The 23,338-nt window shown below is 38.2% G+C and overlaps 1 protein-coding gene across 1 annotated transcript in view; it reads right to left on the bottom strand.

The window, feature by feature from the left end:
• CHN1 (chimerin 1) overlaps positions 1-23,338 on the bottom strand; it is a 204,738-nt gene that overhangs the window by 156,359 nt on the left and 25,041 nt on the right. The gene's annotated exons all lie outside the window — the stretch shown is intronic.

Below are 23,338 nucleotides of genomic sequence, written 5' to 3'. Positions count from 1 at the left end.
TATATCATGAACAATCAAAACCAGGAAAGGAGAAACACTTCAGTGGAGGAGAGTATCCAGGGAGCCACAAAGACCATGAGGTGAACATCTGCTTTTCAAGTCCATTTCCCCTCACTCTGCTTGAATGAGGGTTTAGGAGACAGTGCAAAAGAGGATGTGGAAAGACATGGAAATAAAAACACGTGCGGGAGATGGGGAGAGTTAGAAAAAGGAGAGGTACCAGTGTGGTCTGGCATCTCATCAGTAAAGCACAGCTCAGTAATAATTTTGCTGGTCAAAAGCTCTGCCTGCAATACCATGTAGCTAAATCGGCTGACACAGCGTCTCGGCGTGGGAATACGTGGCCGGCTACCTCACCTGGTTCTGCTACCACCCGACATGAACCCGTTAAGGAATCTGGTCCAAAAAATCCTGGTCTCCACGGAGGTAAGTAAATTTACGAAAAGTTTATGGAGAAGGCTGAATCTAGCATATGTAGGTCAAGTAAAGATGATCATAGACTCAAAACATTCCCCTCAACCTTTAAAATGCCAACACTTCACTTATGTTATCGTAAACCACACAAATATTTAGAGTCAGAGGGCTACAGCAAGACTATTAACGATAGGCATAAGAACACACAAAGGAAATTCTAAGTCATGTAGAAATTGCTTGGCACCCAGGAGTGTTCAAATATATTTTTTAATGAACAAATAAAAGATGACATGAATAAATGAGTAACGAAGTAAAGCAGCAAATACAGTTGCTTCTCGTTATTTCAAGTTCTATTCTACAGAGTCACCTTGAACACTCAATTAGTGAATACTGAACCACTGTTCCTTGGGGAAAACACAAAGTTAGGTTCCTATATGCCTCTGGTCACAACATTCTCATCAACCTATGAATACATAACCTTGTTTATTTGTTTCTGTTTAAAGACACCTTATTTAATAAATATTGTGATTCATTAGCACTGAACTCACAGCCAACAGCTGTATACTGTAACTCATGCCTCAGTGAAACTTATCCAACACATGTATCTTCTCCGTAAGATGCATCACAGCCTTCTTGAGCTTCAGAACCTCAGAAAGCACTTCATCACTATGTGTGGGGGCTTTAAACAGAGAGGACAAGGGGAGCTCCACATTTTGTCCTTCTCCTGGTCCTGGCTGTACATGCTTCTTCCCTTGGCTGATTACAATTTGTACCTTTCCCTAATAAATCCTGACTGTGAGTTCTAGGAGTCCTTCTAGTGAATTATCAAACCTGAGGGGGTGTCAGAATTAAGGAAGCCTTTGGGACTGTGCCCTCTAACTTTGTAGTTAGCCCTAATTCCTCACAAACGCTGTACAAAGCCTGTACCCAAGCAGTGATAGATAGCCTTCTGCAGGTTGCTTTGACTTTGGAGAAGGTGAGAAAGAGGCTAATTCTCAAAATCCTGCCTCTGGAGAATTGTGTATCCAGTCCTAGATAAGACTTTCTTAGAGAAACATCAACTTTTACCTAAAGCTGTGTGGCTTTAGGAAATTTACTACCTCTCTGTATCTTATTCTTTATCTATAAAATGGAATAATATCATCATCTGAAATGGGAATAGTGACAATACAGGTTTCTTGTGAGGATCAAATTAGGTGTCATACATAAAGCACCCTGCGCTTAGGAGAGCTTTAGTAAATGAGTACCCTCTTCTGCCCTCACCAAAAGTGAATTTAAAAACATAATGATGTTACCATATTAGCCTCAGGCCACTGCCAATGATTTCAGCTGTGCGTTCTCTTCTTATTATTTTGTTCTTCCCTGTATACCTACTATATTACAGAAGGCATTATTATTCAAGATGCTACAGATCACAATTATGTGGCCAAATAAAATGAGCATTTAGCAAATAACCAAGAAATAGTGGGAGAAAAGTTTGAGTTTCCTTTAATATTAAAACAATTCTAATGATTAGTGACTTTTAAGAGTGAAGCTTGGGGTTGTTTGAATTTTTTTAAGGTCTATTCATTTTTGAGAGAGCGAGACAAAGCGCCAGCGGGGGAGGGGCAGAGAGAAAGGGAGTCACAGAATCTGAAGCAGGCTGCAGGTTCTGCGCTGTCAGCACAGAGCCCAATGCGGGACTTGATCTCGTGAACGGGTTGAGATCATGACCTGAGCCAAAGTCAGACGCTTAACCGACTGAGCCACCCAGGCACCCCTTGAGTGAAGTTTGGGTTTTAAAAGTCTTTTCCTAGCCATGTATTTTTCTGCTGATGGGAGCGTCAACTGGCACAACCTCTCTGGAGAGCAATTAGCAATACTTATCCTAAGCCTTTCAAAGTGTTTAACAGGCACCTGTCATGACAGAGCTCAAATAAGATGCTCTTTGAAGGAAAACCCTTAAAAATTATGACAATCTTTCTAATGCTCAGGGAGCCTTAGGTCACCTTGGTCTTTTTGTTGACCAAGTTAGGCAACGGGCAGGCACCACTGTCCTCAGAATCAGGGGAAAGCAGCCCATGGAGGGGGCATGGCTAGATGACTTAGAGAAACAAGCCCCAACCTCTTAGTGGGCAGAGTTAGTTGCTAGAGTTGGGGAGACAGATTTTTCTAGGACGCTAAGTCCTTCTGGAAGGGAAGAAACATCACTCCAATCTTTGATTCCTCAGATTCAAAGTTAAGGAATTCTCTCCAGAAGAAACTCATAATCCAAACCAAGTTCCACTGGCAAAAAAAAGGCAGAGACACTCCTGAAGTAAAATGACCTTGAAAATGGATTAACTGAACCGGTGATCTGGGGCCACACAGAAGTGCTTATGGGTTTATTGGGGAGGACAGATTCTGACCCAGCATGAGACTGATGCACGAAGCACCCTCATCCTCCCTGGTACACTGAAATCATTGAGTATAAGAGCATGAACTAGCAAACTGCAATCCGGACCTCCAAGTGGGGTCACTACTGTGATCGTAGCAGGATTCTCGCACAGAGAGTGGTGACACAGAGGCTCTTCTTCCCAGGAAGCAACTTTATTCCTGCCGGCATTGCTCAGTCGGGTTCGTACCCAAAGAACTGAGCCCCGAACGCCACGGGTGTAGTTTTTTAAATATATTTTTTACTTCTTTGTCTCCCATATATGGTAACACACAAACATGTAGTCTGATTAAGTGGTCTCATGTTACATGGTTGTGAAGGATGTTGTCAAGTACATGAATAGCAAGGTTGCCTTGAGGGTTTTTTTTCCTTTCCTTAGGGAGGGGACCCTACCACGTGACCTGGGCCAAGTCTGACCAGAAACAGGATCCCAGCGGCATTAGATAAGCAATTATCACAAACAATATGGGGCTGGTCTTCAACACTGACAGAAACTGATAAAAATAAGGAAGACAGAGAGTGTACTGTTACACTGCACCTCTCCTTCTGCATTTGGAAGAGGATGGGACCACTGTGGGACTAAGACTTCAGGGGCTCAAACCTACAGGAAGAGGCTGCCTAAAGAGAAAGACCCTGGACTTCCTGATAACTGGGGCACTGATTACCAACACCAACAACAAACAGGGGGGCATACTTGGCCCCTGAAGTTATATAACAGGTCATGTCAGTTCCTTCTGCATACCTTCTGACCCAGCAGTTCTGTTCTCTTTCTAGGAATTTACTGTAAAACAATTAAGGATGTCTGGAAAATAGCAATATAGAAGAATATCACTGCAATATTCCTTTAAGACTGAAAAACTGGACTCAACCTAAATGCCCAGCAACTAGAAACCAGTACGTTCAATTACTGTATATTCCAGCTTGAAGACACCTTGACTACATCAAAAGGACTTTATCTCGTAATCTGTTAAAAGTCTGTTTTCTTGGGGCCCTAGGTGGTTCAGTTGGTTAAGTGACTGACTTCAGCTCAGGTCATGATCTCACAGTTCCTGAGTTCAAGCCCGCAATGGTCCCTCCGCCATCAGCACAGAGCCTGCTTCGGATCCTCTCCCCCTCTCTCCCTGTCCCTGCCCCTCCCCCCCCCGCCTTACCTCTCTCTCAAAAATAAAACAGACATAAAAAAGAAAGTCTGGGGTTGCTTGGGTGGCTTAGTTGGCTAAGTGTCCGACTTTGACTCAAGTCATGATGTCGTAGCTCATGAGCTTGAGCTCTGCACTGGGCTCTCTGCTGTCAGGGCAGAGCCCGCTTAGGTTCTTATCTCCCCAACTCTCCCTCTCTGCCCCTCCCCGGCTCTTGCTTTCTCTCTGTCTCAAAAATAAATAAAAACATCCACAAAAAAAAAAAAGTCTGTTCTTCTTTAAATATTTTACATCTCTTAAACCAGTGGTTCTCAAACTTTTGGTTTCAAAAATCCAGATTCTAAAGAGCTTTTAATATCTACTGATATGAACCACATTATAAAACTGACAAATTTTGTTTTCATTTGTTTTAATAAAATTTTTAGTTGCTAATTTGTTAAATAATAAGGGCATTATATTTTAACACTTTTATGAAAAAGAGCTATTTTTTCAAAACCAAGTATTTGTTTTACATTTTGCAAATTTTTTTCGTGTCTGGTCTAATTGAAGACAGATTCTCATACCTGCTTCTATATTTAACCTATTGTAGTATCACTTGCCATGTACCTTCTGGAAGATTCAAGCAGACACTTGTGAGAGAAGAGGAGTGAAAAAGGCAAATAATGTTGTCTTATTATTCTAATTTAACTTTGTGGAAACTGAAAAAAACTTGAGGAACCCCAGAGGTCCCCAAACCATACTTTGGGAAGAACTGTTTTAAATCGTGATCTTTTTGGCATATCTAGGATATGGGGTATGGTGGGCTAAGATACATTTCATCTAAGAAAAGAAATACAAAAGGTAACGAAGAAAAGAGAGGAAATCGTGTGGTCTTTTAGCACTTTAAAGTCCTTTCAGCCTGTTGAAAGGAAGTTACAGGCCAATAAGTCCCAAATGTCTGTGATCTGCCTTCAGCTGGCAGTCTCTAGGGCTCCCCTCCCCCCTTTTTGATTCCGTCAGGGAAACCACCCACGTCAAGCTTATAAACGTGACAGACTTCCATCACTAGAGCATGACTGAGAATGACAGCCAGACAACATATGATTCAGGGACAGCTCACCTTAAAACCATCTTAAAAACTCAGGGACAGCTGCTTAAAATAACCTTAATATGGTATGGACGAGTCTTTAAATTAAGTACATACCTACAAAATCCATTAGAAGATTTTCTCCATCACATTTAAGTGTCAGTAATACTTTTCTATCTACACAAAAGAAAATTTTATAAGAAAAAAAAAAGTTATGCTGCCACAGGCAATGTTAAAATAATCAGAAAGTTTCGTTCACTCAGTAAATATGTATTAAACACCTTCGGGTAAGAATGTCAGTTACAAGGTGGGTCCAGATATAATTTATTTAGGAAAATAAGGTGGACATTATTACACAAACAAGATAATAGAAGTAAAACCATGATTTTGTCAAAATTCCTGGCAAGAACAGGTCCCCAGTAAGTATCTGCTGAACTGACGAAAGAAAAGAAGGAAAGGAGGAGTCACTTTTAGCCAGAGCGCCAAGAAAGAAAAACAGAGATGGTATCCTCTGATGAGAGTTTTCAAAGACCGATGATTTTTAAAGTCAAGGAGCTAAGGAAAGGAGACTGGAGGTAAGAGGAAGAACACCATTCTGAACAGAGGGAATACAGTGATAAGGATACAGAAACAAGAGAGTTCAGAAGTGTTTGAGAAACCACGAATAATGCAGACTGGTTGAAATAAAAGACATGTTGAGGAAAGCTTGAGATGCAGGCACTGGAGGGATCCTGGGCTGAGTTGTCCAGGAAGCATCAACAAGTAATGACATGTGTTTTCTTCTGCTTGGTACTTACTTCCCACTAAATACTCAGATGTCTGCCGAGAGAGGGGTGCTAGAGTCAAGCCCAGACCAATTCTCAATTCTCATGAGGTAGAAGAAATAGCCAGTAAAAAAAAAAGAGGAAAAAAAAGAAAAGAAAGAAAGAAATAATACTTGCCAGTAATACTGACGAAGCAAAGATGCAGAGGTGGGGAATAATGGGCTCAGAAGTCACAGGTGCATTTAAGCAAGTGGAAAAGTAGAAAGGTTCTGTTCGAGACATTCTCCTATGTGACTGTAAGCAAAATCTAAACAAATAAATGCAGAAAGCCAAAAGAAAAAAAGAGAGATCAGTAAACTGTATGGAAAATGAAGACCAAGTTGATTAGTATGTACCGTCTGATCGCACTTTTAGAAATGAAAGAAAAGATGTGTGTGTGTACATACATATGGGGGCAGAGAGCCAACGAGACAGAATATGAAAGATCTAGAATAACATACCATCATTTAAGTCACATTCATGAGCTCTACATCAGCCTTTCTCATTCAGGTTCCTCATCTGACCCACCTAGCACAGGAAACGTTTTGAGTGACTATTTTCTCAGTTCCCCCACGTATGGTAGATAACCAGTGTCTCCCTAGAAGCACAGGAGAGAAGTTAACTTATTACATACAATGGATGCCCTAGGCTGTTGGGGCATTATTTTTTCCCAGAACCAGGAAGAATGAAGTTTCTCTAGATGGTGTTTTTTCCTTGTCTTATAAGACTATGTGGTTTTAAAAAAAAAAAAAGTATTCAAGGAATATATTACATTTGTGCTAAGGAGGAAAAAAAAAAAGTGTTAAAAACTAAAAGTGTAAGTTAACTATCTGTAAGAAGAGAAAACCGTGGAAACTGATTCAGATAAAGAAAACTCCCATTCGGGGCGCCTGGGTGGCTCAGTCGGTTGGGTGGCTGACTTCGGCTCGGGTCATGATCTAGCGGTCCGTGAGCTCGAGCCCCGCGTCGGGCTCTGTGCTGACCGCTCAGAGCCTGGAGCCTGTTTCCGATTCTGTGTCTCCCTCTCTCTGACCCTCCCCCATTCATGCTCTGTCTCTCTCTGTCTTGCAAAAAATGAATAAATGTTAAAAAAAAAAAATTAAAAAAAAAAGTCCCATTTAACAAACTCCACAAGACTAATTTTTTGAGTGGGCTCTTGAAATGAACACACTACCCTAGAAATCATACTCCCAGTCTCAGAGGCCTGGGAATCAAATATAAGCTTTGTGGCAAATGTACACATTTTGAGGCATCATCTTCCTCTCTGGTCTTTGAATTCCCCTCAGAATCTCGTTGCAGGTCCTCATTTCCCTCTTCTCTCTGTTCTAATCGAATCTGCTGAATGGGCAGCTTTCATTAAGAAAAAGAGAAGTTGCATAATTAAATTTTCTTTTCTTTTTGGTTAACTGCTAGAATTGTGAGTCAAGGAAATCTTACTTTTACATATTTTGTCATGTCTATAAAAAATTATTCCAATTTTTTCTTGCTTTTCAAAACTTGAAGATACAGATTTTAAGCAAGTCCTAATGTTAAACTTATCTTTGCTATAATTTTCTTCTGTGCTTTTCTCTCTAAGTATTAATATTTTCAGGACATTCAATTTTCCTTTAATATTAAAAATTTCAAAATGCTCATCTGTCTCTTTAAGCAATGATTAAAAAATCTTAAGGAAATATATCTAGAATAGTATCTTTGATAGGATATAATTTACAATATTAGGGCTATTTAGGAGGTACTCAAAATGTTCATTTATTGACATGATTAAATATATTTATAGAATATCTTAATATGCTGAATTTTTAGAATAAATATAAAACATTGTATGACTGGGGCACCTGGGTGGCTCAGTCGGTTAAACGTCCGACTTTTGGCTCAGGTCCAACTTTGGCTCGTGGTTCGTGGGTTTGAACCCTGCATCGGGCTCTGTGCTGACAGCCCAGAGCCTGAGCCTGCTTCAGATTCTCTGTCTCCTTTTCTCTCTGTCTCTCCCTTGCTCGCACTCTCTCTCTCTCAAAAATAAACATTAAAAAGAAATTTTTAAACATTGTATGATTGAGTAAATCTTTGTGCTCTCTCCAACTGGATCCTATTTATATCCAGTATGTCTATGCATATTGTTCAAAATGACTGACTTTAGAAAACAAAACAAAATTTTTTCACTGTTTATGTGAATAGTTTGTGTATCATTATATAGTTACGTTAAACGAATTCTTTGGTTTAGAACAGTATTTTTTCTGTTAAGTTTAAATCTGCTTAACTTTTTATTTAAAAGATAAATAGTTCACCGTAGAACAGACTTGAATGTTAAATTTAAGCTGTTTGTTTTAGGCTCAAACCAAAAGTTTTTAACAATATGATGGATTTTTCTCAAAAAGGACTATGTTGCATTTTAAATGAGGTTTAGACTAATGAGGCATGAACACTCAAAAACTGTGATTAATGTTTTAAAGAACATTTGTTTCAGATTGTCTTTGGTTTGAAAATTAGCAATTTTGATTTCTGTAAAAAGAATGACATTTATTGACAAGAAAAAGAGTTTTTCTCCCCTTCAAATGAAGACCCACCTTTCAACCAACTGGCAAGAGATTCCCTGTCCTGCTTTAATCAAAAAATGAAAGGCATTAATGATATGTTGCTATTCTGTTTCTGTACCAAATCCTGGCATACTAAAATAATGAGATGCTTGTGATCACAAAAGTCTATTTTACTCTAAAGTGATCTTTTTACAAGGGCATAAAATCCACAATAAATACCAAATAATTACTACTGCTAATATTTGAGAGTCACAAAGAAAACAACCAAACTTCTTACTCTAAAAGAAATGTATTTCTTAGAATATATAAATTCAGAGGAAAAAAAGGCTCATAATAACATAAACAATTTCAACAAGGAACAAATAAAAAAGTGCTTCACTAGGTTTCTAGGTATCTCCTACCTTGACTAAACTTCTTTCCTAGAAAATGCTTCAAAACGTGGGAAGGAAGCATTTCAACTAATATAATTAAAATTCACTCTGGAAAGTGATGGCCAAATCAGGTCAGTTAAATTCACCCTTAGAAAACACAAAGTCATTTAAAACTGTTCCAAGTTGAGAACTGATGTGTCATGATACAATTCTGACAGAAATAAACTATTTTTAAACCCAAAGATAATTGTTTTTAATTCTTCAGAGAATAATGACCCAGAACTGCTAATACATGGAAGAAAATTTCTGACTGTAACTACAGTGCTCACATTCTGTTTCATCAAAGATCTCTAAAACCAAATATTTTGCAAATGCAGTGTTCATCTCTTCACCATGCACACACAGCATGGGGCCAACAAAGCCTCCTAAATGAGATGTGAACCAAACTTGGAAACCTCTCCTTTTTAAAACTCAAGTTTGGCTTTTAATGAAGACCTAAGCAATGTTTCCTCTAACCAACTTGGCAGACCTCGCAAGCAGACTACACAAAGTCTTTCTGCTTACTCAAAGTTTTCACTATAGGCTTGGAAACAAAAAGCTATACACGGGAACTGGGTCATTCAGCTCAATTCAAAGGTAAGGGTTGTCATTTTCCAACCTACTATTTCTTCTTCTAGACAGCAAGTCGTATCTCTCTGAGGTTTTCTCTTTAAAGAATATGATAATTTCCGATACTGTTTATCCAACTTGTTGGCACATTAACAGAAAGTCCTCAGATAGGCCTACTTAACACCAGGTTTCTAACGGAGAACTTCAAGAGGAGACTTAACTGCCACCAAGCCTCCCGGTAACTTCTCAACATTCTCAAATGGCTCTCATTTGGATTTCGTGAAGTAAAAAAACTCACCTTTAATAACAGGACATATTTCCTAAAACCCTCTTCCACAAAAAATAGATGACACGAAACTCAATAATAGCAAAAAAAAAAAAAAAAAAGTACACCCTTCTACTTGATTTCTCTATAGCTCACACACCTAAAATCAGACGGCAATGAATTAACTTTTTATGAAGTCCTTGTAATTCATCCTTAAAGGAATATACCATATGGCATACACATTTCACCACACACACAAAAATATACCTGATTAACACTTCTTCCAAATCCAATAACTTAGACTTTTAACCATCCACAGCACTTGAAGTTACAGACAATAAAAATGTAATCACATGAAAACTCCTGGCAGAATTTTCACTTTTTATAAATACAAGTTCTGGAAAACAACCAAGTAAAACTATACTTTTACTGGAGATCTTACTTTTACTGGAGATCTTCCCAGATAGTTATCTGAGAACCATAACCCTGTTGTCTCAAATGCTCTCATTTCCTTCAGTAGAAACAGTACAAAGTTGATCCTTGAACAACACAGGTATGAACTGTGCAGGTCCGCTTATACATGGATTTTTTTTTTTTTTTTGATAACTACAGTACAGTACTGTAAATGTACTTTCTCTTCTTTATGATTTTCTTAATAACATTTTACTTCCTCTAGCTTACTTCATTGTAAGGATACGTATATAATACATACAACCTACAAAATATTTATTATTAGTAAGGCTTAGTAGTTAAGTTTTGGGGGAATCAAAAGTTACACTTGTATTTTCAACTGTGTGGAGGTGGGTGGGTCAGCACCCCTATCCCTGCAACGACCAAGGGTCCACTGTGTATCTTCCTTGTTCTTTTCTTACAGGAAAAGCTGCAATGTTTTTCTCTTAGTTGTTATTCATCCTTCAGACAATTATTCCCAACCCACGCATTTCCCATAAACCAACATAGTTTTGTAGCAAAAGGAGTCTATCGCTATTTTCTCGGGCTTAGCAGTTGCACTAAAATGTGTTTATTAGAATGTGCATTTTTTTGGACACAGATTCATATAATAGTTAGGATTCCTTAATGATGAGAGTCAACATATCATTTTGCCAGCAAGCATTAAAACAGCAACCTTTCAAAATCTTGCCTTATATCAGTGTTTTCAAGCTTTATCAAGAAGACAGGTACTCAGAGCAGGGATATAATAACCCTTAAGTGAAACTCTACTGGGAAAAAAGAGATAATGCTCCTATTAGTAATAATTTGACATCACAGATAATGGAGATGGGAAAAGATAGCAACATATTTTATCATGATAATTTCCTACTGCATTTCTTTTAAACTGGACTTCTCTGGGAAAACCAGTCACCTAAAGAAAAAAAAAAAAAAGCGGATTGTGAAGAACACAGAGAAGTTTGCTTTAGATTACAAGACGTGGGGCCAAATGTGGAAGAAGGCAGCTCAGAGCTGTAGGAAAGAAAGCAGAGTCTGATATGGAAGTAATATTGTGTTAACCACAAATGAGCAGAGCTGGATAATTCTAAGCACATGCTAACTGTCCCAAGGTATAATAAAATGCTCAGCATGTTTTAATTAAATGTGCTTTGACTACACACGTGACAGTCCAGGCTGCCAAGATGAAAAAACTCTTTGGAAATGAGAACTTGTGTTCCAAATTGATAGGTACCTATTTTTCTTCCTTTGAGAGCAGGACCTGGGGCATGAAAGCGCGCTCTTGTCCACAGCTGCATCCAACAAGGCCTGAAATGAACATGTGATAGACTTATTTGTCTTAAAAGTTCCTGCAGTGCAGGGACAGGAAGAGCAACTACCTGAAAGTATAATAGAAACAAAGGTCCATCTTTTCTCAACTCTAAAATCCAAGTGCTTTGAAAAGTAAAAGTATTTTTATAACTCATCTGGCAGCAAACACTGGTCTGTCCTAAACCTAAAAGTATTTTCATAATTCTTTATAATTCATTTGGTGGCAAAAACCTCACCTGAATGGATACAAGAATATTTACAGTCTTAGGGCACCTGGGTGGCTCAGTTGAGTGTCCAACTCTTGATTTTGGCTCAGGTCACGATCTTATGGTTCGTGGGTTCAAGCCCCACGTCAGGCTCCACACTACCCACACTGATAGTGTGGAGCCTGCTTGGGATTCTCCCTTTCCATCTCTCTCTGCCTCTCCCCCACATGCTCTCTTTCTCAAAATAAATAAACTTAAAAAAAAAAAAAAAGAATATTTACAGTCTTTATTTATTCTGTTGAGTGTGACTGTTCATTTCACTGCAGAAATATCAATGTATGACTACAGAGTGTTTTCTCAAACATTGCTGGAGTGTCATAAAATACATATATATGAAATGTATTACCATTCTAAAATCTGAAAAATTCTAACACACATCTCTTGATAAGTGATTACAGATCCACTACTGTTACTATTATTTATAGCTGACCATGTTAAGACACATGTGAGAATAGGCCACTGTTCTGCTAGATTCTCTCCAATGGCTTCCTACGTCACGCAGAATAAAAGCCAAACTCTTTACAAATGCCTACAAGATTGCTACTCAAAGAGAACCACAACATTGACCTCACTTGGTAATTTGTTGGAAATGTGGAATTGCAGGACCAATTCCCATCTATGAGTCAGAAACAGCATTTTCACAAAACCCCCAGCTGATGTGCATGCATGTGATTTTTTGGAAGTGCTGACCCACAAGACTCTGGAGAGTTCTTCGTACCTTGCTAGGTTCACCTCTTCTTTCCTCTCACCTACTCCTCCCCAGTCTCTGGTTTCCTTGCCATTTATGAAACATAACAAGAAACACTTCCAGGTAGCTGTTTCTTAGAACTGGAATGTCCTCCCCGCAGGTATCTCTCCTGACTTGCTCCCTCACCTGCTTTAGTTCTTTTCTCTAAATGAGGCCTTCTCTGTCACCCTATCTAAAATTCTCAAAACCCCCGGACAATTCATATTCTTCTATTTCATTAGTTGTCATATTTTTTCTCTTTAGTACCTGTAACTATCTAAAGTACCAACACTTTACCAAATTCTGTTTTTTGTCTCTTCCCAGTAGAATGTAAGTTTCATGAGGGCAAAGAATCTGTTTTTCACAGTGCCTGGAACAGCAATTTTCAGTGTGGTCTGTGGACCTCGTGGATCACTGAGACTCTTTCAAGGGGATGCACAAGATCAATTTTCGTAATTATACTAAGAGGTTATTTGCTTTTCTCACACTCCGTGCAAAAGCTGTGGTGGGTAAAACTGCTGGGCTTCAGTGCAAAGCAATGCAGTAGCACCAAACTATCAGTTGTCACTGTACCCTTCACCATCACATGCAATCAGGCTTTAAAAAAATTCAAGGGGCGCCTGGGTGGCTCAGTCTATTAAGCGTCCCAGCTTCGGCTCAGGTCATGATCTCACAGCCCGTGGCTTGGAGCCCCGGGTGGGGCTCTGTGCTGACAGCTCAGAGCCTAGAGCCTGCTTTGGATTCTGTGTCTGCCCCTCTCTCTGCTCCCCCGCACCCCCACACTCATGCTCTGTCTCTCTCTCAAAAATAAACAAACATTAAAAATTTTTTTTTCTAATTCAATTTCACTTAATATTCTTGATGAAGGAGTTTAAAAAGCATTAATTTTATTAAATCTTGACCACTGAGTATGTATCTTTTTAATATTCTGTGTGAGAAGAAGAGAGGTGTGCACAAGGCATCCCTAAGGCAGGATATTATCTTGGGGAAAAGCATATGTGAGATCATTCAAGCTGTGAGGTGGACTAGCTGCAATTTTCTTCAATGCCATTTCACTGGAAAGAAGGACTGACAAACTGTGTCTATTCAGACCTGGCTATATCTGGTAGACATCTTCCTGAAAATGAACAAAGTTACTTTCTCACGTCAATGACAATAACTGACCGTATTTATTGCCAGGCATAAAATCCAAGCTTTCAAATGAACATTAGAATTTGGAGCAAATTGTATCCACCATTATGAGCCTGACAGTTTGTTAGTATTTAAAGACTTATCTCATAAGATTGATAGTGATATTAAAGAATGTGATTTGTTAATACACTGTATAGTGAAATGTGCTAACATTTGTAAAATCTGTGTAACTCAATGAACTAATGTTTCTGAAATGACAAAATACATTATAGTACAAAACCATGCATGGGTGAAAGATCTAGTCAGACAAGATAGACCAACGGATTTTTTTTTTAAGATTTTTTATTTTATTAAGTAATCTCCACTCAACGCAGGGCTCAAACTCACAACCCTGAGACCAACAGCTGCACGCTCCAACTGAGCCAGCCAAGCACCCCTAGACCAATGGATTTTAATGTAACACCATGAAATGTTCACTGATATGGTTTCAGAGTCTACATTTCAACTGACCTTGAAGAAACTACCACTTGTCAAGTTTTAGTGTAGTATCAAAGAATAATCACTATTTTAAAAGATTATTGGGGCTCCTGGGTGGCTCAGTCAGTTAAGCGTCTGAGTTTGGCTCAGGTCATGATCTCGTAGTCCATGAGTTTAAGCCCCACATCAGGCTCTGTGCTGACAGCTGGGAGCCTGTAATCTGCTTCGGATTCTGTGTCTCCCTCTCTCTCTCTCTCTCTGCCCCTCCCCTGCTCGTGCTCTGTCTCTCTCTCTCTCTCTCTCTCTCTCAAAAATAAACAAACATTAAAAAAATTTAATAAAATAAAGATTATTAGATACTTCCCTCTCTTCCAACTACATACTTGTATAAGGCCAGATTTTCTTCATATACTCCAATCAAAACAACACATCACAACAAATGACTACAGATATGAGCTTTATTTCTTTTAAGCTAGACATTCAAAGGGTTTGTAAAACTGTAAAAGAATGACATTCTTCTCACTACTTTAAACATATAGTTATTTTCATAAAATTTTGTGTTAACATGTAATGGGTTTATTATTATTTTAAAATCAACTGGTAATTTTTTTTTTTTTTAGTTTCTCAATTCTATTTTCAAATACAGCAAACAGCAATACATGTGACCCACATAAACAAATGCTCCTTAGGTTCCGCGGTAATGTTTAAGAGCATTAAATGGGTCCTGCGATGAAAGAGTTTGAGAGCCACTGGCCTAAGACAATACCTAGTAGGTAGCAATAAATTTTGTTGCACTGAACACTTACATTGTGCTTGGCTCTTAGTAAATGCTTTCACACTTACTTCGTTTATACTTCAAGAACAACTTTGTAAGGTACTGTTACCATTACCATTTTCTAGATAAGAAAACCGGTACTTGAGAGAGACGAAGGCATTAGCTTAAAGTCGCAAGCAGTGGCGCCAGCACTTGAGCTGAGGTCATATGACTCTGGATCGCATGCTCCTGGCCACTACCGCTACTATGATAAAGGCGTGCTATGTCAGAAACAAGACCAACGGTGCGAAGCCAGGTGACTAAACTTAAAAATATGAAGGCACTAAGAAGGAGTCAACATAAAAAGTGAAATGCATTAGGAGGAGAACATCTAAGGAGGTTCATGTGAGCAGAAGAAAGGCCAGGCCAACTTCTTGGAGGCAGAATGCAAATGTTTCAGGAAGTACTTCAAGCACAGACCACAAGGCACAACAACTATCACAGGCTGAAGAACGGACAATAAAAACCCTAAGATGTCTACTTGGTTTCCGGACTGGCTTCCAAGGATAATAAATCCCTTCTGGTCAGATTCACTCCTGACACTATTAAAGTCATCTTACTGCTGTTGGTTTCCCTGTAGCTCAAGCTTGAGTATAACCTTCAATGAAATGTTCAGCATGCTCTTTGGTTGCCACATCCAAACAGAGTTTCCACTTATCAATTTGGGTTGCCACCTATAAAAAGACTAAATCTATTAACTCCAAGAAGTGCCTCCTCTCAAGCCTACAGTAAAGTGATATCCTGAAGTTTTGACATCTTTTAAAAAACTTTTTTAATGTTTTTATTTATTTTTGAGACAGAGCATGAGCAGGGGAGGCGCAGAGAGAGAGAGGGAGACAGAATCTGAAGCAGGCTCCAAGCTCTGAGCTGTCAGCACAGAGCCCCACGCGGGGTTCGAACCCACAGACTGTGAGATCATGACCTGAGCTGAAGTCGGACGCTCAACCGACTGAGCCACCCAGTCGCCTCTAAAGTTTTGTCATCTTGATTGGATTAGTGACAAGAAGGGCACTTAGTGTCTGCATTTTATGAAAAAGTCCTGTAAGGCCAAGAACAGTAATTTCTTCCCAGCTTCAAATTTTCCTAAGCTAAAAATTGCTGCTAGAATATGCAGATACACTTTTCCACAGTCTTGAAATTTCTACTTCCTGTAATATTTAAACCATGAATCACTCTTGCTAAGGATGATTCAAAAAGGAGTGAGCTGGGTTTGGGAAAGAAAAACAGAAGATGAAGTGGGTGGCAGATCAGTAGCCATGATGTAGCAATGTAGCATTCAGATCCACAGTGGAAGTCAGGGGGAAAAAAGCAAAGTCAAATCCTGGAACTGTTTTCCCCACTCTATTGGGACAGAGGTCAAAAGTCAGTTACAGTGTTCACTGCTGTGTTAATACGTTCAATGTTGAGACTGTGACGAGTTAAGCTTGACAGCCCTAATCAGGAAGTTTGAAAAAGTTCGACTCAACTATACATAGGGAAGACCTGAAATAGAAAAGTATAACCTCTTAATATGTATAATATCTGCAACAATGAAAAACAATGAATTTATACGCATATTCTCAAAATTTGGGGAGATCCTAAAAAGCTCCTAGGATATAAGGAGGTAAGAATAATAACTAATGTTCTTTCTCTGGTCTTCTATCTTCATTTTAGTTTAGTGACTATAAAAAGAAAATGAAGAGGGCTTTCATAGCTTCACCAGTGATCTAGGATTACCCTAACACTGGAAACCTTCAGTTCCTCAAACACCAATTCTTCTACATGGGACCATCAAAGTAAAAGTCTAAGATCAGAAAGAGAATGCTAGATAACAGTGACGATGCTCGTTGGTATTCTCCAGAGTTGAGTGGGCTGGTGTCCAATGATCTTGCCTCCTTCCATCACTGCCTATGCTTCAACGTATGATATACAGGACTGCAGCACTTCAACATTTTGCTGGATCATAAGACAGAAAACATGTAAATGAAACACAATTATTAGTATTTAAGACTCCACAGAGTACTGTGGTCTTTTTGCACCACAGCAATGGACCAACTTAGACTGCTCAAAGCCCATTCCCAAAACACAATTTTCTTAGGAAGGGCAGAAACCCGGAACAGAAGCTAACATTATATCCACTAGTGTCTGGGAAACTAATGACTGAAACAAAGTTGCAGGATATTTTTCTATGAATAGATCAAACACTCAAAAGAACCAGGATGGGGGGGTGCTTCACCCAAGAGTACTCAGGGAGAAGAGGAATGATACATTGTCTGCCAGGCCAGTGTTAAGTTTCAGAAAGGACAAGAGGACCTGCCCTATACTAGCTTTGTCAGAACTGGTTACAAGTATGGACTCTGTCTGTTGGACTAGTGCTTACTAATTGTGTCTCACCCTGGGCAAATGAATACTAGCTGTTATTATTAGAAAAAAAAATTAACTTGATTCCTGAGGTAACAGACATTAAGGAAATTCGCAGGGAAAGAAATGTAGATGTCACTAGGAAGATTTTCATAGACAGTCTTCAGAACATGTAAGATGCCATAACCTAAGCCATTACCTAACAATATTCCTTTTTGTCGTTCTGCCACAAGCATTTCCTAAGCTACTGAACATCTTCTGTAGCATAAGCGGCAAAGAGTTTAACAGAAAGTGATCATCTGATTTGGAGTCAAAGATGTTTAATTCAATTCCAGCCACCATTTATCTGTCAAGACCTCACCCCCTATGAACATGACAATTATATATATGACAACCTATGACATATATGCCAATATTACGTATCATAAATATATAGTTATATATATTACAAACATTTAATTTATATATATATATATATATATATATATATATATATATACACATATATGTGTATATGTGTGTGTATTTATTTATATATATATCAAGCATGGGCACAGTAAAAAACAGGTTCTGGTTAAAACTGTATACAGAAATGTCTGAGTTAAACCAGTGGCAGGGATCCCTTATACAAAGACACCTAGGACTCCATGAATTCCTACCAGCTCTGATGGGAAGTGAGGACTACTACCATGTAAACAGAGAACTTGGAAGTCTCTCAAGATACCACACTTTCAATGCCCTTATGTAAAAAATGTCACTTCTTTTTTCCCTCACTTCTACTTCAGGATCAGAAAGAATACTGTGTCAATGCCCCCACACACTTCACACATGAAATGTTACAGTCCAATAGTTTTACCAAAACGAAAAGCAAGATGATCAGTTTATTTTTAAATATCTGAATAGAGTCTTCTTTTAACTCCAGACTTGATACAGCTTTCTAATAAGCAATATTATTTGTTACTCAAAAAGCAGACTGAATGATTTATGTCATGCAGCTGTGAACAAGCATTTTGTTGGAAATACTGTGCATGCTTTACTGCACTAACATTGTTAGAATGCCCTCAAGGATGCTGAATACTACGGATTGGAAAACAAAAGGTCATTGTCACAGGAAAATGAAAAAAGACTTATCTGATTCAAACCAACATCAAGCACAGAGAAATGACAACAATAGAAAAACATTTCATGTGCCTTTATCAGTCTGTAAAGGAGAGTTATTTATCTCTAGTGAGACTTACAATTCTTGTAATATATCATAACAAAAATAAATGAATTCATTTAATTGTTCACAAGTGACAATTAGATCACATTCTGTTTTCTCATAAATTTAAAAATATTTGGTGTACCTTTGAAAGTCAATGCAAATATGCTGGTAGTAAATGTTTTCCCAACAGCAATGAAATGCTCAAATTTAAAGGTAAAGTAATTTCATTTATATCATTAATATATACCCATACATGAGACCAGATTATTTCACACATACTACATGTGTATATGAAATAAACAATTTCAGAAATTTGAGTCCTCAGTATAAAATATGTGCCTGCAATTTTTTTAAATGTGTATTTATTTTGAGAGAGAGAGAAAGACAGAGTGTGTGTGTGTGCACTCGTGCGAGCAGGGCAGCGACAGAGAAAGAGAATCCCAAGCAGGCTCCATGCTTTCATGTTGTCAACATAGAGCCAGATGTGGACCCTGATCTCACCAACTGTGAGATCATAACCTGAGCCGAAATCAAGAGTCCGACACTTAATTCATGAGCCACCCAGGCAACCCCTCTGCCTGTAATCAAAAACAAAAAAACAAAAACAAGAACAAAAAACGTCTTGATTTTCTATGTAAATAGGCCATAAAAAATGATAAAAATAACAGGTGACATACTGACAGAAGCTACACTGGCCACTGGGCATTAACTGTCCTAACAAAGTTGTCTAACAGACAAGGAAGGTAATTTCTGCATTTTACTAGTACATGTAGTATCTTCTGAAAGCACAGGAAGTTATTTTTTGATAATTTTTTTAATGTTTGTTTATTTTTGAGATAGAGACAGAGCATGAGTGGAGAAGGGACAGAGAGAGAGGGAGACACAGAATCCAAAGCAGCCTCCAGGCTCTGAGCTGACAGCACAGAGCCCAATGCGGGGCTTGAACTCACAGACCGCGAGATCATGACCTGAGCTAAAGTCAGATGCTTAACCGGCTGAACCACCCAGGTGCCCCTGAAAGCACAAGAAGTTTTAAGAAAACTCCTGGTGTCAAACAAATGCATGTTATTAACCTCACCATTTTATTCCCCCTACTACTCAGCAGTAAAGGGCTGATACAATCAGAAGCAAGCTAGACTAATAATTAAAAGGTATATATTTGTGTTTATTGTATAAATACAAGTCTTGCCTCTAAAAGAAAAGTGTGGGGAAGCAGGGGGAATGGTTTGTTTTTCATATATTTGAGAATTCTTATTTCTGTGAATTTTTTTTCTCCATTTTTTTTTTATTTTGAGAATATCCAAGCCTACAAAAAAAAAATGAAAGAGTAAGTACATTGTTTAGTGCATCTTTCATCTAAATTCACTAATTGCTAACATCTGCCCCATTTGTTACCTCCTCCCTCCTCTAACCCCCCAAAACAATTTCAGAGTAAGTTGCAGGCATCACAAAACTTCACTCATACGTAGTTTAGCATGTATATCCTGAAAACAAAAATTCTCCCATACGCACACAATACCATTCTCACACCCAAGAAATTTAACCCCCTTGTAAGCCAGGAAAAACAGTCATCGCTATTTACTATCTGGGTCCATGAAACTTTTATTTTACTTTTTGTGTATTTAAGTCATTTTTGAATAGCCTACCAATTCAAGACTAAAAGGAGAGTGAAAAACAACCTATTATAAATTTAATAAATATTTAAACATGGCAAGCCCAAATCTGATTCCATATTTTTCTGCTTTGAAAATATGTCTTGACATTATTTTTTGAATACAACTAGTTGCTCACCAACAGTCCTACGTGAACCTACATATTCATTTTGTAAGTACTGACTCCAGGTCTCAACTACATCTGTAATAGAATGTAGCTTCTCATTGAGCTGGCTCCTTTTTCTTGCACTTACATTGTCAAAATGCAATATTTCACATTTTAAAAATATCTTCTTAATGTTCTAGCTTATAACTATTTCTGGTTCTTCCTCTTACACTTACATCTTCAAAACATAACACTTCTGAAAACTCAGATGGCTCACAGTTTTGTCGGAGAGAGGAGAGTCATCTTCTTTGCTCCATAATTGCAAAACTTTTTAGATTTGTAAAAACTAATTAGAATGACCAATCCAATAAGTTTGTCATTTCCACACCATCTCTTTCCTTCCTGTCACTTCTGTACACACACCCATCTTAACCTGTCCAGTTAAGAACTGTATCAGGTGTACTCAAGTGCACAGGCATCGGGAAAGATGAAAACACTAACACCTTCTGTCCTAATAGCAAAATGGGATGGTCCCGATTCTTGATGCAAAATATGATGCAATGAAATGTTTCCTGTTGAGTGACTAACTGGATATTAATACCTGATTTCCTTTTTTTCCTTAGACACATACTGTTCATTGTCAATTCTTGAGTTTGAGAATATTTGCCTAACAATTAGTTGGCACTTTTTTTTTCCTATAAGCGGCCAGATAAGGAGCCAAATATCTTCAGCTTTGCAAACCAAACCACCCCTGTCTCGACTACGTAACTCTGCCTGTACAGTTGGAAAGTAGCCACAGACAACATTAAACAAATACGCATGGCTTTTCCCAGTAAAATCTTATTTTGGGAAACAGGCGGTAAGCTGGCTTTCTGACCCTGGACCTTGGATATCATCACTTGATAATTTACGTTCTTGGATTTCTTCTGTATGATAAATTTAACCATCATCAATAAAGTCTAGAGGACTATGATATGTTCATCTTCTCATTTATCTAAGAGTTGTGAAATGTCTTCCTCTGTCAAAATACTTTCCTTTGCCATTATGCGCAGGAAATAAAAAACTCTAAATTTCTAATTGTGTTCAGTGAAGTGTGTTCAGTGAAATTTTAAAACACAACTACAAAGATAGTGACTCCAAGCTTCTCTTATACCTTCTTAAAAGATGATGCAATACTTTGGGCAGCACAGTAAGAAAACTGGACAATGACAAAACAGCAAGCATGTATTCCACAACCACAGTGTTCCTCTGTTTTCTTGTTAATTTTAGTGTTTTTTAGCATAATTGAAAATAAAACTGGTAAGTAATGATGAAATAATTCCTAGGATGAGAAAGTGGCAAAATGTTTCAAGATACAGGAAAAATAAGATCATAAAAATCCCTTAATGTATCTTAGATTTATAAAGAAACCCATACGGTAATGGCAAAATATTGTTCTATTTTTTAAAAGGTAAAATTTCCTTTGTTCTTTAGAAGATCCCTAACAAATAGCTAGAACTTCCCCAAAAAGAAACTCAATAATTAATACTGAATAAAAAGGACCCTGACGGCATGTCAAGATTCAAACACATCATCAAATATACCCAACTACGTGAAAATGTCCTTTTGTTTTTTGATCCAGGATCCAAAGTTCATGCATCACATTTGGTTGCTATGTCTTCTTAGTGTTCTTTAAACAAGAACAATCTTGCTCTCTACCTTTTTAAAAAATCTTTCATGACAGTGACATTTGTAAGAAACCTGTAACTTGTCTTGTAGATGTCCACATTCTGTATTTCTGTGATTACTTCCTCATGATTCAGATCAGGACCTGTTACATACTTTTCCAGTCCCTTGTTTAAAAATTATTAAGAATTGCAAGATGGCAACGGCACAGCATTAAACCCAAAGCAAGGTTCTTCGGAGTGTGGAGCCGTGTGTGACTGCTCACCTCCACACACCCACCAAGCCAGTCAGGATTCGGAATAAGCATTTCTGCAAGCCTACCACACAGATGATGATTTAGACTCCCCACTGTATCACATAGGAGACATAGCCATTTTGTAAATATTAATTCCAGACTTCAAATACATCTCTAATCAGTTCTAGTTTATCAGGACTTCTGGTTCATTTTTTTTAACTAGCATTTGTCAAAATGCAATAAAGACTCTAGATTTAAAATACATCTTAATAGGGGCGCCTGGGGGGCTCAGTCGGTTAAGCGTCTGACTTCGGCTCAGGTCATGATCTCACGGTCCGTAAGTTCGAGCCCCTCGTCGGGCCCTGTGCTGACAGCTCAGAGCCTGGAGCCTGTTTCAGATTCTGTGTCTCCCTCTCTCTCTCTGCCCCTCCCCTGTTCATGCTCTGTCTCTCTCTGTCTCAAAAATAAATAAAAAAACATTACATAAATTACATATGAATAAATTTATGAATAAAAAAACATTACATAAATTACATATGAATAAATTCATAACATAAAATAAAATGTTTTCAAAATATCCTGGAAATAAAAATGATAGCCAAACTTTTAGTGACTCAAGAAAAGAAAATGTGCATCATCGTCAATCAGATAAAATCTCACCCATCAAACACATACCAAGTGCCAACTATGGATGAGATCTTGGACTAAGTTATACAGAAAGGAATATGAGTAGAACACAGTCCTATACTGGAGAGTTCCATAGTTTAGGGCTGACAAAAGACATGAAATATTCACAATGCAGTGTGAGGAATGCTACAATAGAGTTACTAATACCAGGAGAGCCAATTTCAAGCCCAGACTCGGCCATTTACTAAATTTTAGGAACACCCAGCACATTTGGCATAGGGTTCAGTGGAGTCACAATAAAAAAGGAAGAGCTCTGGAAACAAAATTATTAAGTGATATAGAAAAATGACAGGTATTATCATTATCAAGCATAATAACTTGTTCTTGATACACAAAGTGATTATTTCATTTGATAACCTACTCATGAGTCATGGGTGGTTTCCCAGATGATATGCTAGGTATGGGTTTTTAAAGAAAGCAAGATCAACTTAATAATGTCACCCAAGCTAAACTCTCTGTCCTCTCTGTTCTTCTTTCTCCACAGTCAACCCAGATAGGCAGGTTCTGGCCACCCGTAACCCGCAGGGTACGAGGCAGTATTTGGACCGTACATAGGATTAACATGGCACATCTTTCTAAAGCAATTTGACGCTAAGATTTATAATTCTTAAATTTTTGTATTCCCAGCTGACTCTTGCTCTTCCTTAGGGCAAGGGGAGGTT

Source organism: Neofelis nebulosa, chromosome 2 (assembly GCF_028018385.1).
Source record: "Neofelis nebulosa isolate mNeoNeb1 chromosome 2, mNeoNeb1.pri, whole genome shotgun sequence".
NCBI classification, from domain to species: domain Eukaryota; kingdom Metazoa; phylum Chordata; class Mammalia; order Carnivora; family Felidae; genus Neofelis; species Neofelis nebulosa.
The sequence above is the reverse complement of the archived record's forward strand: the minus strand, read 5'-3'. Positions and strand labels throughout refer to the sequence as shown.